Below are 15,982 nucleotides of genomic sequence, written 5' to 3' on the forward strand. Positions count from 1 at the left end.
CATAGATGAGCCTTAAAAGAAACCACACTAATGGAAACGTGGAGCTCTCTGCAGGCTGCTTGGAACTCTAGCTGGCTCAGTCTAAAGACAGAACCATCGTTAGAAAGAGGGGCCCCGATGCAAGGCTAACTAAGTGTGTGACCCTGTGAGCCACTTGAACGGGACTGCAGCTCCCCATTTGGCAGATTGCATTGCCGACGACCTGCACATGTTCACGGAACCACAACACCAGGGCTGCTGGTCAGCGTCAATTGGTCTGAGGACCAGGAAGCCCTGGAAGGGGAAGCAAGCAGCTGTTTCCACCTGCAGTGACAAGGTGCCCACAAGAGGAGACAAGTCCTGCTCTAATGCAGCAGCGGTGGGCTTCCTGCGACTTTGATCCCTCGGTCACGGGTCTACAGCTGGTGGTCCCTGTGAAAGTCACCTCTGTAGGGGGACACTTTGCTGCCCTTGTAGTCTCCAGCTTAAGACCCCAACTCCTTGTCAGATGTCACCCACTTTCTCACCACTCCCCCCAGGCTGGTTTGCGGCCCCGTGAATATAGTCGCTCTATTCCGTATCATTTGTCCCCGGACCCCGTTCTGTGATTTGTGTAGGGAAAGATCATTTTTGTGGTGAAGACATCTCAGCTATAATGTAGTACTCTGTGAGGACTGAATGTGTCTCCCCACGATCCATGTGTTGAAATCCTAGCCCCCAAGGGGTCGGCCTTCGGGAGGGGCTTACTTAGTTCATGAGGCTGGAGGCTCCATGAATGGATTTTTGCTTATAAAAGGGGCCCCAGAGAGCTCATGCAGCCTTTTCCCACCACTTCAGGAAACAGTGAAGAGTGTGTCTCAGAGTCCTCGCTCACCGGGACCCCCCAGTGCTGGGGCCCTGATCTCAGATTCCCGCTCTCTAGAGCTGGGAAATCAACCTGTGTTGTTTTTTTTGTTTGTTTTGTTTTAAAGATTTTAGATTTTATTTACTTGTCAGAGAGAGAGAGAGAGAGAGATCAAAAGCAAGGGGAAAGGCAGGCAGAGGGAGAAACTGACGCCCCACTGAACAGGGAATGGGAACAGGATGTGGGGCTCAATTCCAGGACCCTGGGATCAGGACCTGAGCCCAAGGCAGACACTTAACTGACTGAGCCACCCGGACACCCCTTAACCTATATTGTTACAAGCTACTCCCGGTCTTCAGTATTCTGTCCTCCAGCCTTAATGGGCCACCCAGAACCTTCCCCAAACTGTAGAACTACATGCAGTTCTCCCCGTATTGCTGAGAAGCAGGTGGCACATTGCCTGTAGCCATAGGGCTGGTGTGATTCTTAAACAGTTCACAGTTAGGACGCATTCCAGAAATACAACAGGTATACAGATACCCACAGTGTGATGGGGGTGGTTCAGCCATCTACCGTGGAGGACAGAAAGGAAGATTATTCACTTGTTTGTATCTCTTTAGCCAGTATAACAAAAATAGGTTTGTAAGATCCCAGTCAGAAATATTGCGTAATAATAAAACATAAATTATAGCGTTCCTTTATGGATCACATATTTTTGCCCTCTTAACATTCAGAAAAATTACCTTTTATGTGTATCTTTAATACCAGGCTTTCTGAGGGGCTCCCCAGCATCTTAGCCGGACTGAGTTAAAATGTATGTTCAACACCATATTTTTTCTAGTCCTTAGGAAAGCTTCATTCAAGTGCTTTTTCAAAGGCTTTTGAAACTGAAATCTTCTGAGAGGGCTTCCTGCTTTGCTGTTGAATTTTGAGTAATTCTCAGCGGTAGCCCTGGAGCCCGTCCACTCTGATGCCAGGCTCCTGTCCCCCGTCTATGTCAGAGCTGAGATTGCTTCACGACAAAAGCCTACGCAGACGTGACAACTCAGATTTCAGGGATAGATTTAATTTGGAGACTCTGGGGTCTTTGCTGTGCTCTGTGCAATTCTTGATGAAGGTAAGAAGCCAGACTAGCGGCCTTAAGAAGTCTTGCCCGAAGACTGATTTGCTTCATTTCTCTTCTGCAACTTTCCGAGATTCCAGCTCCCCTAATGCTCCACGGGGGGCGGGGGTTTTCCTTCCAGGTTCCTGGTTGAGTTGAGCCAGTGGAAGGTGGACAGAGAGGTGCGGTCCTGTAGGTGGGGAGGGGGCAGGTCGGGGCACACGGCGGGTGAGGGAGGCAGCCTTCTGCTGCAGCTGGCGGAGGACAAGCCTACAACAGGGTCCCCCAGGCCCCGGCAACCACCGATCTACTTCCTGTTGCTGCAGCTTGTCTTTCGTAGAAGGTCATATGAATGGGATCTGGAGAAATAGAGCCATCGAGGGGTGGGGAAGAGGCTTGGCTGCGAGGGCGGCACACTCTGGGAGCGGTATCTTGAGCGGGGTGGTGCTGGGCGATCACGCACGATCGCGGACACCCCTGAAACCTTGCTCGGGCAGATCTTTCCGTACGTAAGGGACACTTCGACGAGGCCAACTCTGGCATGGTGAGAAGTGACTTAAGTAATAACCATGTGTGTTGTCACTGTAGTAAGTCCCCAGCACAGACAGAATGACTTTGAGGAGCTGCCTCCATGTCCCTGCTCTGTTGTGCAGGTTTGTGACCGTCATTAGCATTTAGAGGTCGAATAACTTCATGCTGTTATTTTTTTTAAAAAATATTTTATTTATTTATTTGATAGACAGAGATCACAAGTAGGCAGAGAGGCAGGCAGAGAGAGAGAGGAGGAAGCAGGCTCCCCGCTGAGCAGAGAGCCCGATGTGGGCTCGATCCCAGGACCCTGGGATCATGACCTAAGCTGAAAACAGAGGCTTTAACCCACTGAGCCACCCAGGCACCCCAATGCCGTTATTTTGATTATGCAAGGAGATAGCGAACAGAATGTGTTCAAGGAGGAGCTGCCACGCCCGTGTGTTCCACGGCATTGTCCAGGCTCCGCGTGGCTTTTCCTTCCTGAGTGTCGTCCTTGCTCGCGTCTGTAGCAGGTGCTGGGACGCACGCCAGCCGCAGGGCGCTCGGGACCACGTTCCTACCCAGGAAGTCTCTGTCCTGAGGCTCAGCCAGCTGAAGGCTTGCGACGTCCTTGGCAATACAGTTCCTCAAAAATACAGACGCCTGATGTCTTTGTTTCCCGTCAGTCCTGTACACTCGTCTCCATCCCCAAAGTTCTGTCTTTATCTTGCGCAGCCTGCCTTATTTCCTTACGTGGCCCTGGCTTTCCCTCGGTCTGTGGCATTTGGCTGAGGACGGTGTCGAACGTTAGTACCTGGAATGAGACCTTTGGTCCAAGTCATGTTAGCCGACAGGACGGCTTTATCAAGCCTTTGTTGTGTGATGCCTTTTGGAACCTCATCTGTCCCCACTGGGTTCAAGACCCAGGTGGCCTTTCCGAACCTCATGGTTTCAAACATCTTGATACTCTTACCTTCTCCTAATGGTATTTGCAAACTCTTTCCTGCACTCATCTACATCCTGTGTTAATTCACAGCGTTTTGCAGTAGAAAAGAGATCCTGCTTTCCCATATCAGAGGGAGCACGCATGTTAGGGTCGGCTCAGGAGCCATGTCAGAAAGCTCTCCTCTGGATGAATGAAGTACTGCCTCCCCCTCCCTTTGGACTCCGCATCCTCTGGGGTCTCCTCTGGCTTCTGCAGGGCCGCTCAGTGAGGCAGGCGGACAGGGTGATTCGCGCGGAATCTGTGCACAGATGCATCACGTCTGCTTGTGACAGGCGGGCTCCTACGATTCTGCCAGACGATGCCCTGAAGAACTCACACATTACCCTCCCCCCCCGCCTTTTGTAATCCCCTGTGACTCATTTGCAGCCGGGACTGTATCAAGCACATAGTCAATGTTTGTTGAATGAAATTGTCTTCATTTTTTTTTTTTAAATACAACTTTGCCTGTGGTGTAAATTGTTAAGCATGCATGGTTAGTATTGCAAAGAAACATGGAATAGCTTTCAAGAGTCTGTCCAAGAAGATGTGTGCACTGAAAGGCAGCAAAGAGAAGACCGTCATACGTCACGTGCTGCGGCATAGGCATTGACTGCCCAGATGAAAACGGTAACATCACTGGGAAAAGGCACTGCGGCGCACCTTCAAGGAAGAACAAAGCCTCAGAACGTGTGTGGGGAACTGGACTTCGAGCATTTCAAGCTAAAGGGGGGAAAAAAAACCAACAGAGAAAAATCAGATTTTCAAACGAGCCTGGCAGTCTGGGGGAGAGTAAAGCAGACTGCCCACCCAATGTGGACAGGCATTTGGGGACAGAATTTAGCTTACCAGAATGGCTCTCCATTTTTCTAGGTATGGAACATGAGGCTGTCCTTTCTATGATTCCTCCTGACCTCCTCACTCCAGCTGAAACTGTGTCTGTTGAGACATGGCCTCCCTATGACCTTGGGCTTCTTTTACTTGCTCAGTTTGGTCTCAGAGTTTTTTTTTTTTTTTTTAATATTTTTTATTTATTTATTTGACAGAGAGAGATCACAAATAGGCAGAGAGGCAGGCAGAGAGAGAGAGGAGGAAGCAGGCTCCCCGCTGAGCAGAGAGCCCGACGCGGGCCTCGATCCCAGGACCCCGAGATCATGACCCGAGCCGAAGGCAGCGGCCCAACCCACTGAGCCACCCAGGTCTCAGAGTTTTTTTAAGAAATTGCAATTTCTTGTTGCTTGTGTACAAATTCTGGAAAACTGCATTGCCATTAAAGATCAGATATAAAACGTTTCTGCTAATATATGTCACCTGCTGTGGAATTCATTTGTTTCTTGGGTTTGTCTAGAAACGGTCTAAGTATTATCACCTTCATTAAAAGTTTATCTAAAAGCTCCTGTGTATCTTTTCTGCATATAAAAACAATTTCCGTTTGCCACATAAAATAGAGAAAATAGGTTAAGAAAGCCAATATGTTAGCTACAGACATACGATTTATGGTTTCTGGTGAGCTTTGTTTAAAAAATTGGATTCAGCATGTATAAGCACATGCTTATAATATATGTACACAAATACTAATATAAAATAGGAATTTTGACATCTATTTGTATGTTAAAGGGAGAAGACAGCTCATCCATTTTTCAAGTGTATAGATTAGAGATATTTGGGAAAATAAATAGAATACTGAAAAAGAATTAAAATGAGCGACTTTTATGATGTTTACTGGGCAATTTGTGACCACCTGGTGCTGAAGGCCTAGTGTTGAGCAGAAACAAAGGAAAACATCATCAAATGACACAACACCATGAGGAAGTCTCTAAGGCAAGGGACAAAATGTAAGTGTGGTGACTTTCCTGTCTGACAGAGAAAAAACCCAGACTTTAAGGTCATGCAGATTTATAATTTTAACAATTCTGAAGAACCTCTAACAGTATGAACATATCCAAAGTCCCAGGAAGAAACACACACACACAACAAAAAGCATCTAAAATTGTGGGTCTCCCTTTTGACTTCTGCTTCTGGAAAGGCGTGGGCATACTTTTCTGGATTCTGCCATGAGGTCCAGCCAGGAATCCTGGACATTTGGGTAAAGCAAGCGTGGAGAGACTGCAAGGAGCAGAGGAGAAGGTGACCAGCTGAGGGCCTGGAGATTGGCGACCAGGAAACAGCAGTGGTTCAACCCAAAATGTCCCCAGCAAAAGCCTGCTGACCTGTTGTCTCTAGTGGAGCCGGCCCTAGAGACCCCAGGGAACAAGGGGCAGCCCAGCTGGGCAGAATACACGTGTGTGTGAGGGCTGCTGTGCTCCAGCGAACACCACACAGACCTGCACCCCACTCCCAACCCCACGAGTAAAGGCCAGGGGGGGGGCGCTTGGCCAGACTGCGGTGAGGCACCCCAAGTCTCACTGCAGGGGTGTCAGAGGAGGCCTGCAGGGGAAACGGGACTTCCCTGCTGCCATGGAGACCACTGCCACCTCTGCCTGGTGAAACGAGGTGCCTCTCGTGCTCCCCATGGGGAAAGGAGAGGCCTTGTGGGGGTGGGCAGGGCTCTCGTCCACGCGGGAATAGGAGGACCCCACCCAAAGTGTTGGGGTGACCATGTGAGGAGCTGGCGGGGTGTTTCAGGCAGGGGTGGTGGACAGCCTGATTCCTCCGTCCCTCCAGCAGCAGTAACACGGTGCCATGGGGCCACACACATGACCTGCGCTCTCCCTGCGGCCGCAGTGACGGGAGAGAGCCACAGCCTCTGCCTCCTAAGGCACAGCGTTGAGTAAGATGCGGAGTCTTGGAGCATCACACCCGGGGGCGAGGGACGGTAGGGAAGGGCCATGACCGTCAAGGCAGAGCGAGAGATGGAGTCGCCCCCATCTTGACCCTGTGGTGGTTACGGGGATCTGCAGGTGGGAGGAAGGGACACAGCCATCCACACACGCACGGTACCAATGTCCGGTCCCTGGGAGAAAGTGACCAAAGGGTACATAGGACCACTCTGGATGACCATTGCGATTTCCTGTGAATCTATAGTTATTTTAAAACAAAAGCTTTTAAGAAGTACTTGCTGTATATACATAGAAAATTTTATAAAACAGAGATGGCATATTTTTATTGTTATTATATCACTGTTGTGATCACACTGTTACTGTATCATTTAATGTGATTAGGGTAAGAATTTCCAGTTAGGAGAAGAATTATATCCAATTGGAGAATATCTTGTACAAAAATGGGATTATATATATATAAGCACATATGCATGCATTGGAAATTTCTAGAAGGATGCACAGAAACTCTGGATATTGGGGCTGATAATTGGGGAGAGGCTGGGAATCTGGGAATCTTTATTTCTGCCTTTCTTTACGAGTTGAAATTTTCCCATGTGAATTGATTACTTTCGTAATTGAAATGTATTACCTAAAGGCTATAAAAGAAGAAATGATCTTGAAAACGTATAATATTTAAAAGACCTGGTTGGAAATAATACTAAAACTAAATTGAATTGAAACCATAGAAATCTACAGTTGGGGATAATTCTAACACGGGTGTATGGAACACTTAAATATATTTATTCCAAAATTTACCCTTCCTTGGATTGTTTTTTTCAAATCCTCCCCAGTGCGTGGTGCACTGAAATAGTTACATTATGGTGTGCATTTACCTTTATCTTTGTTATTTCCATGACCGAGTGATTAGTTCAACAGACATGTGGGACTGTGGGCATGACTGTAAACTGTATTTCACACCTGGGGAGGCAGGAGAACCTCAAAGAAAACGTCGTAAGAACCCGAGCCTCTCCCCGGGCTGTGTTCTGGTGTTTCCATCCATGCAGGCACTTCTCCTGTTTCATTCTCTCTCCTGGATTTCCTCCTTTGATACTTGCTATCTCCAGGTTTCTGTCCCGGTTCATGCTACAACACATTCATTCCACAGAGCCTTTACTGAGTCTCTCCCATGGGATGGTAGTGTTCTGGGCATGGGAAGCATAGCCGTGGGACAAGAGGGTCTCTGTTGGAAGGGGGCGTCATGTCGGTGTGTGAGCTGGACTCTGAGGACCGCCACTCCTGTGTCGCTGTGGCTTCTTCCCACCACCGCAGCCTGGGGTGGAGGGGGAGCCGGAACTGGGCGGATCCAACGTGCTGACCGTTTGCTTGGGCCGTTGCTTCCAGGCAACCCGAAATATCAAGTGGAACCACTTTTTACAGCTTCCAAGAGCGCATAATTAGAATTCCAAGGGCATAAGCAAATCCTCTATCCGTGCAACAGTCCCCAAGAGGGGAGGCCGCGGTTTCACCAAAGAGGGTAATTTCAGCACAGAACTGGTTTGGAACTTGTGCTCCGTTTTATTGTGTGTTTATGGGGAGCTGATATAGAACCAGGGAAACAAGTTGGGGGCTCAGTGATCGCGCGCTTGTCCCCTGGTTACAGCTTTAATCATCTATTAAATTGTATGAATCCTTTTCAATTATATGAATTTAACTTGCCATCAATGGTGATGGATTGATGTCAGGAACTTTTTCAGTTTTAGCTGTTCGCCAAGAGCTCCCGGTGAAGTAAACGACTTAGAAAGAAATATCGGACTCTTCTCTGAGGCGAGCCTGGAAGGATTTCAAAGCTTCGTCGTTGGATTTTTGTTTTTTTACTTCAGCACAACCTGCTACCAGAGTCTCATGCCGCATCCTTCTTCTCTCTTAGGGATCAAATGTGTGGGCGCGACATTCTGTTTGTGACAAAACAGCGAGTGGCGTGAGCTAATCCTGGGCTTTGATGAATGCTCTTGAGAAGTTTACAAGAGCAGTTTGACTCATAAAAGTCCAACCTTTGGTACGCTCTCTGCCCGGCAAGTCTGCCACCGAATTCAGCGAGAGGGCAGCGAAGGTGCAGAAGGAGGACAGAAGTGCAGGGCCGGGGGCTGGCAGGAGCATCCGCTGTCCTCCTGCTGGTTTCCAAGTCGGGCACCATTTGGTGGTTCTTGTGCGTATGCCTGGGCATGGTGGTTTGGGAGATCCGGAATGCGTGGTGTTAAACGTGTCCATCATAGGTAGCATTTTATCTTAGTCCTAAGTTAGCATCCTTACGACTTAAGAGACTGTTTTGCACAAAGATAGAACAATAGCTTCGGATACATTTTGCATGTTTTGGCCAACAAGCTTTAGGCAAAAGAGAAAATATAAGTCATTTCATTAAATACTGACTGTTTTACTTCCTTGGAATGAAGAATTGATTAGCATTTTTTAAGTAAGCTCTTCTGCATTCATTTGATTCACTTAATGTCCATAAATTTAGCTGATGGAGATTTAACATTCTTTCTGCATTTTTGCAAACCCCATTCGAGTAACGGAAAATTTTTATGGAATGCATTAACTTAACCTGGAAATGATCTGGCCACAGAAACATTAACATTGAACAGAAATAAGCTGTGAATGAATGACCCAGAGTGAAGGATTGAATTTGACTAATAAGATGTGGCAGAAATACAGCGTATGTGGGACAAAACGGAGGCTGGAGTGTCCTATATTTAGCAGTGATTTTTTTCCTAATAGACGCATCATCGTTATTCCAAAGATAATATATACTTACATGCATAAATGACTTCATTTCATTCTCCAGTCTTTTTGAATAATTTTTATCTTCTGTTTCCAGGAGATACATATATTGGGGCAAAGGAGTGGGTCACCCTAGAATGGTCACAGTCCCAAAGCCCTTCCTCCGCACGCCCTGCAGCCTCATGGTAGATGTGGGGATGGCATCAGAGGGATGTGTTGGCTTAATTATCAACGGGTCACAGCTTAGGAGCATTTAATGTCCCCTTGCTTTGTATGGAAAGCTTAGAACTCCTCTTCCACCCTTGGCTAAGATATGGGCTATATGGGTTTTCTGGTTGAAGCTTGGCCTCTCTAAAGGAAATATTAAAAAATTGATTTTTTAAAGTATTCCTCTCTCACAAATGCTTTAGTGGAGGGCATCCATACTGCAAAATGGGGCTCACCTGAGTTCACCAGAGCTGTCCATGGCCGTGATCTCCTGATTGGATCCCTGCCTCCAGTCCCTCATCCCAGACCCTGGCATGTCCCACACTACCTAAAAGTTAGCATTCCTTTTGTAGAGGCGTGAGCACAATATTTATGTGTGCTTAAGATTAAACCTGGAATATATCCAAGAGGAAGAGAGGATTCCCACTCTCCAGTCTGGCATTGGAATCCGTACAACAGCCTGGGAGTTTTTTCTGTGCTGTTCGTCTGTCGTGTTAGTAAGTCTGCGGTAAGACCGAAACGCTCACTGACATTCCGCTCACCAGACGATGCCTGCCACAGCGCATCTGATGTCCGGACCCACATGTCTCCCACCGCCTGGACCGTGTCCTTCAAGACCCAGGGGACCTCCTCGGACTCCAGAGACTCCCAAGCCATAAGTTGTCTTTAGATGCCTCCTGTACTCTCACCTTGTGTTTTTAGCTCTGTTTGTTGGTTAGCAATGTATCTCCCATCTCCTCAGAAACAGGAGGAGGATATTGAAGAAGGCGATGGTCGGTTCATTTCCTTCTGGGAGGGCAATGTCAGCAGCGCTCCAGAAACCGAGTTCACAGTCCTGAGCCCGGGTTTCCTGATCACCGTCTCTTGGTACGTTAAATGGCAGTGAGAACACCGCTCTACTCGGTTATCCTGAAGATCAAGTGATTAAATAAAGAGAGTGGCAGCATGTCCCTTAGAGGAGATGTCATCGCCTTTTGGTTAACATAGCGTTTCACAAACCTCATCCTGTGGGATTCTGAAGACACTGTCACAAAGTGGCCAGAACAGGTGTATCCTGCCTGCCTCTGTCCATGGAGTAAACAGAAGGTCAGCAGTGTTAAGGGCTATCTTTAGAGTGACTTGTGAGCTACCGGTATTTACTAGAACTTCAGAAGTTCAGCCACACGCTGGAACCTTTGCCTCGAATAACTTGAATAATTAAACAATGCGGAGCACGGGCAAAAGTGCATCTTTTCTTACAGAGAGAAGATGTGGCAAATAAATCAGGAAACGAAGCGGCAGCATTTTATTGCTGAATTTCAGTTTTGATTATTCAGGTAGGAAAGGTAGAACATCTGTATGTTCATCCTACAAAACCTGTTAGAAATGCTCTACAGAATTCCCTAGCAATCCCATACAGTGCAGCGTCCCTGTTGGGTAACGACTTGGTGATCAAGAGCACTTGGTAAGGACGGGGACTTCCTTCCCTTGGCTAAAGTGAGGTGAAGGCACGCCCCCGCCATCCGTGTTACGTCTGCGGAAACCAGACGGCGAGCAGTTACGATGTTAATGAATCCAGAGGTGAACTCGTGGAAGGAAACCGAATTTATTTCTAACATACCGTTCCTTGTCAGTTTCCTTCCTTTGTAATATAATTTTTAACATAATGCCTGATGAGTAATTTAGTGGGGAGTATGGTTAATGGTGATATGGCTTTTAAGGAGTGGTGGGCAGCACAGGAAACATTGTTTTAAATGTAACAGCTGTCTTCCTGGTGTAATGCAGATACCTAGAAAACTACAAGACTAAGCTTGCCCTCTACTGGAATTCAGAATTACACCACTGGCAGTTTTTTGAGTGTGGGGGAAAGGACCTATATATTTTTGCCTTGCACATTTTGAGTGCAAGCCTCCTTTTACCAGCTTGGTTAATTCACTTTAATACGTATTCGATACATTGATCCAAATATATGAGCCAGACGCTTTCAAGGTAGCATTTCAGTTCCCATGGAAGCAGCCCTGGATAGCATGTGATCAGGTGGCCTGCGAAGTCATCACTGCAAAGGCTTCTGCCCCTTACGCGTTTTGCAAAATTGGAGTAGTCAGCTAACGCACAATTAGGAGTCCTAGTAGTTTTGGATTGGTGTGAGGTGCTTAATAGAACCCCAGGAATATAGTCACACCAGAAAACTCAAACAGCAGCAGACCGTTGCTGTGAGGGTAGCACTGACCATCCAGAAAGGGCGAGGAGTTGTGAGGGGGCAAGATGGTGGCCACTCGCCTTTGGGAGACGCTGCTCTCCCAGTTTGTTGGCTCTGAGCATCCCTGATACAGCCATTGGGAAGGTGGTATTTCCCCGGCACCTGAGGCTGGGCCCCTGCCAGTGAGGGCTGCCGGCTGGGAGACCCCAAGGAGGTAGAGGTCAGCGGTGTGGAGGGGCTCAAGGCGAGGTGCTGGCCCTTGACTGTGGGTGTGGGCCAGCACGCATCTTATACATCCTCTCCTTCCAGCTCAGCACCATCCTGCCCTCCCCTTTCCCTCCGGCAGCCACCAGCTGACGCCCACATTCTGTTGCCCTCTGATCATTTAAGTCTCTACCCTCAGCAGCACACAGATATCGGAAACTGCAAAACAGAGGTCTGCCATGCTGGTGGCTAATCCAAGTCAACAGATCAAAATTTGCATGTATGCTCCTGGCTCAAGGCTATTTCCTATGTATTGCATTTGGCCAAAGGTTTAGAGAGAAAATACGAGCAAGGTTATCAGAGCTTGAGTGTGCTTGGGGGGAGGGGGGTTGAGGAATAGCACCTCCCAGACCTGTACGGCAGCCTGCTGCTTAGACTTCAGGCTCTAAAATAGTAGTTTGCTCTGATTTTAAAGCAACAGAGCAAAGTGGGTTTCGAAGGTACACGCTCCTCCATAAAGGACATTATGTAACTGAGCCTTTTCTGGTTTTCTTTCATAGTAGAAATTGACTCCTAATCTTTATATCAAAGTGTTTTATTGCAAAAAAAAATAGAATAATGGCATCTTTCCCAGTTTCTAACAACACAGGGAATTAAATTCGATAAGTTTTTCAGTTTTTCTTTCAATTCTTTTCCTAAAACTTCAGTGCTCATCCCTACTTGGGTGCGTGTCGGGACTCCCCCCTACGAGAATGTCGCGTATCATAGTCGCAGTGAGGCTGAGTGCAAGCCTCGATCTAGATGTTCTAAGTTTATCAGTGTTTTTTATCCGGTCATGAAATGCCAGAGCTCTGCCGGCTGGACGCATCTTAGAGATCATCTGGATTCTAGTGTGAGTTATTCTCAGGGTTCTAATAGGATGAGAGAAGAAACAGCGTCTGGCTTTTCCTCTGTCTTGGTGCTGGTGGGTCATCTCCGATCCACCAAGAGGTCTAGCCCTGCCCTGCCTCGGTCATGGCCATGGGCAGGCCAGTGCAGCCAGCCAGAGAGCCGGCATGTGGGCCTCGTAGTTATTCCAGACCACCAGGAAAGACTGCTGATACACAGTGGGGTTGAAGACAGGGTTTCTTTTTAGAGCATAATCACTTCTAAACATTGGGAGATTAAACAGGATTCTACCTCACAGAAAATGAGAATGTTTGAGGTATTTTCTTTCCCCAAATATGGAAGCTGTCCATCATAAATAGATGGTGCATAATTTTATACTACAAAGAAGGCTTCTTTTAATCCAGGCATTCACAGTAACTATCAATTGTTGACTGTCAGCTCGGTGGCCTGTGTGTTACAAAGATTAATTTAGTATTGCTACAAACGTGCAAAGTAGATTATTACCTCAAGGTTTATTTTTTGAAAAAGGAGGCTCGGACTCCTTAAGGAGCTTGGCCACATTTACTTGGCCAAAAAAAAAAAAAAAAAAAAAAAAGGAAGATGTGGGATGTGGACTTATGTTTTTCTAATAGCCAGGCTCACATTTGTGCCCTGCTATACCTCCAAGAAATTGATTAATTAAGACCTTTTCTACCCAGAATAAATAAATTCCAACACCAATACAGAACCAGTTTTCTGCTGTCTTATTCAATGTGTAAAAAGCCAATGATAATGTTTCCAAGTAACACGCACCTTTACAGCTCTTTGAAATTCTCATCAGATTCCACTAGCTGCATTCCCGGTGGGTATTAAAGAAGCCAGCTTTGAAAGGGAGTTATGTGGGAGGAGAAAGGCAAGGGTAATCCCGCAGGGTGACACACATAGGATCAGTGTGTGGACCCACAAAAGACCCAGAACAACCAAAGCAGACTGGGAAAAGAACAACAGAACCGGAGGTATCCCCATCGCAGATGAATGAGGACCAGGCATCTCAGTGGGGTTCATCTACGAGACAGACAGACTGCTGAATCGAGCGTCCGAAATCAGAGCTCCCAATCACAGCAGCCAGACGCCAAAACAAGATGTTCGAAAGGGCTTTTCTCCTTTGAGCCCAGCCTGTGAAACCAGAGGCAAAGCTGTGCGCGAGGGCCGGTCCGCGCTGCGTGCTCCGATCCATTGGGGAAATGATGCCCGGGGAGGTTAAAAGCTCTTTTTCTCTAAGACAGGCGAGTCTTGCTCCAGCACCTGCTCGGTGGGCTGTGGCTAGAGCCACAAGGAAGGTAGAAGACGCCTTCAGTATCCGGAAATAAACTACCAGCCCCACCAACCATCAGATCACCGATAAAACCCAGCGTTGTCGTCGGTTTGAGTCCAGCGAGATGGCTTAGTGATGGAGATGACCGGCGCAAGGTGCAAGAGATTTTGGAGAGATGAATTCCCAGTCGTGAAACACTTTGTATGGCATTGCGTATACACGAAGATGCATTATTATTTTGAAAGTCAGGATATCACTTCATTTGTCACTTAATTACATGAGTAACCAGAAAGTTTCACCGTGAAAGCCTCGGTTCGCACGTGACGAAGGGTCTGAATAATTGAGGGGCTCTTCCCGCTTCGAACTCCGTGTCTTGTTGACTGCCCACTTCGCTCTCTCATCCCCGTTCAAAAGCCAAGTTCACGCTGCTCAAACTCATTTTTCTTGTGCCGAATGAGGCATTGAATTAAATTTCCTAAATACGAATTAAAGAGTGTCTCTGTATTACCAGGAAGATTTGTGTCTTGTTAGACCATGTAATGGTTTGAGTCCAGCCAGTTTGCCGGGGCTCCCCAACCCAGATTGGTTTTGCCCATATTTTAAAATCTTTTCACATTTTGCTTATACATTCCACCCAAATGCATAACTCTTAAAGCAACTAGAGTCAGCTGAAAAAAGAAATGTTCTAAGCATTTCCTGTGAATAAAAGATTCTCGAGAAAGTAGGTTGAGGAAGACGGGGGAGAAACTGAAATGACTCGCCGTAGCTGATGAGCTGATTTAACACACTTTGAGAAAGGAGTGGACTAGCAATCACTTGGCCCATGTTTTTTCCTTTCTAGGGAAAATACTTACCTTGCTAAAGAAACTTCCACGTACAAAGTAGCTGTCACTGTATGATTTAACTGTATCTGCTCATGTATGATTCACTGATTTCCTCTGTGCCCGTGTTCTTGCTGGCTTCCCATTGATGGCCCATTGGAGGTGCCCAACAAAGGATGCCGGGCAGAGGCAGTTAACGGGAGACGCAGCCAGGTGAAGACAAGAGCTTAGTGCGTAAGCAGGGGTGTCTGCCTAGTGCACGTCATACACACATCTAAGCCTTTTGGTCGCTACCGCAAATTTGTCCTCTCGAAAGGTTAGTCTGAGAAGCAGTATACAGAAATGCTACTAACCTTGACCCACAGCAAAACAAGTTAGTATGGCTTCAGGGAATATTTTATTAGTGGTTTAATCTGCATTATATTCGTTGTACAGTGTCTGGTTTATGTTTCTTCCTTCCAAATTACCATTCTTATTCTTTGCCAATCATTTTAGTTGAGCTATTTGATCATAATTAATATATCAGCTCTTACAATTTGGTATTTTTATGGTTAATCTTATTGTTTGCCTCTTTTTTTAGTTGAAATACAGAAGTATTTTGAAAAAAATTTGTATTTTCCATTCAGTCTTTTCCTTTGTGGCCTATAGCTTTTTATCATGTTTAGAACTATCTCCCTATTGTAAAATTCTATAAATTCTTACTCTTAATTTTCTTGCAGTCCTTTTATGAGTTCATATTTCACATTTAGATATTTAAATCATCTGGATTGTGCCTGTCGGTACAGAGGGAGGGTACCAGATGATTACCACTTGTCACAAAAGCTTTTGAAGTAATACTTTTCTTGTTTGATTGGAAATCCATGTTAATCATACAGTGAATTATTATTTATGTTTATAGGGCTGTCATTCAGAGATGAGTTTTGGTTCATAAAAAGAAATTTAGTTCCAGATACTGGAAGAAATTTTAGGACACATAGGGTACTCTTGTAGTATTCCAACCTCTCCTAAAATGCCTGACAGAATTTTTGAACCATTAGTTCAACTACTTTCAAGGTTTTCATAGAAAGGGCCTTTTCTTGCATCAAAATTGATGTCCCAACCCCTACAACCCTTCCTTCTCTAAATCAGGGGCCATCAAACTTCTTTTGTGAGTATTTTAGGCTTTGGAGCCACGTCGTCTCGGGGACAAGGACTTATTAACCACTGCTGCCACCAGCTGTGCCTGAATGAATGACACGGTTCTGCCCAACAACCTTTATTGATGGACACTGGAATCTGAAACGTGAATAATTTTCACAAAGGAGAACATATGCTTCTTCTAATTTTTTTTTGCAACAATTTAAAAATGTAAAAAACATTCTTAGCTCGTAAGTCCTACTAAAAAAGGGGGTGGACCAGCTTGGGTTCATGGGGTGTCATCTCCCGAGTTTCGATC

This window comes from Neovison vison, chromosome 4 (genome assembly GCF_020171115.1).
Source record: "Neovison vison isolate M4711 chromosome 4, ASM_NN_V1, whole genome shotgun sequence".
Lineage (NCBI taxonomy): Eukaryota > Metazoa > Chordata > Mammalia > Carnivora > Mustelidae > Neogale > Neogale vison.